Here is a 1,038-nt window from a genome sequence, read left to right on the forward strand (position 1 = left end):
CTCAGCCTATTGCGTCCACCATTGTTAAAGCCTTGTTGAGGCTTTTGTTGATCCTTCCATGAGAAATTTGGATGATTTCTTCATGATGAATTATAGGTGTTTCCATAAGGTTCACCCATGTAATTAACCTCTGCCATTGCAGGGTTCTCAGGATCATAAGCTTCTTCAGAAGCTGCCTCTTTAGTACTGTTGGATGCATTTTGCCATCCATTCAAACTTTGAGAGATCATGTTGACTTGCTGAGTCAACACTTTGTTCTGAGCCAATATGGTATTCAGAGCATCAATTTCAAGAACTCCCTTCCTTTGAGGTGTCCCATTATTCACGGAATTCCTCTCAGAAGTGTACATGAATTCGTTATTTGCAACCATGTCAATGAGTTCTTGAGCTTCTGCAGGTGTTTCTTTAGGTGGATGGATCCACCTGCAGAATGGTCCAATGACATTTTTGAAAACTCAGATAGACCATAATAGAATATATCTAATACGGTCCATTCTGAAAACATGTCAGATGGACACCTTTTGGTCAACTGCTTGTATCTTTCCCAAGCTTCATAGAGGGATTCACTATCTTTTTGTTTGAAGGTCTGAACATCCACTCTAAGCTTGCTCAGCTTTTGAGGAGGAAAGAATTTATCCAAGAAGGTCGTGAGATTCCTTTATGTGAGTAGAAGAATAAGAATGAAGGAAGAAGAAGAAAAATTCAAACACAGAGAAGGGAGGGGTTCGAATTTTGAGAAGAGAAGTGTTAGTAAATAAATAAAATAAATAGAAAGAGAGAGAGAGAGAGAGAGGAAAATTCGAAAATTAGAAGAAAAGAGAAGAAAAATATTTTTGTTTTTATTTTAATTAGTAGTTAGAATTCAAAAATTAAGAAAGGGAATGAAATTAAAAGTTAAAACAAATAATTAAATAAAAAGATTTTTGAAAAAGAGGAAGGTGATTTTTGAAAATTAGAGAGAGAAAAGTAGTTAGGTGGTTTTGAAAAAGATAAGAAATAGTAAAACAAACAAAAAAGTCAATTAGTTAGTTGGGAAAG

General features: G+C 34.9%; 1 non-coding gene across 1 annotated transcript; it reads left to right on the forward strand.

Moving 5' to 3' along the window:
• Nucleotides 1–503: 503 nt before the first annotated feature.
• Nucleotides 504–607, forward strand: LOC127748247 (small nucleolar RNA R71). Its single transcript, XR_008010189.1, has one exon. It is a non-coding gene; the product is annotated as a small nucleolar RNA R71 (small nucleolar RNA).
• Nucleotides 608–1,038: the final 431 nt, after the last annotated feature.

The sequence above is a fragment of the Arachis duranensis genome, chromosome 5, assembly GCF_000817695.3.
Source record: "Arachis duranensis cultivar V14167 chromosome 5, aradu.V14167.gnm2.J7QH, whole genome shotgun sequence".
NCBI lineage: Eukaryota > Viridiplantae > Streptophyta > Magnoliopsida > Fabales > Fabaceae > Arachis > Arachis duranensis.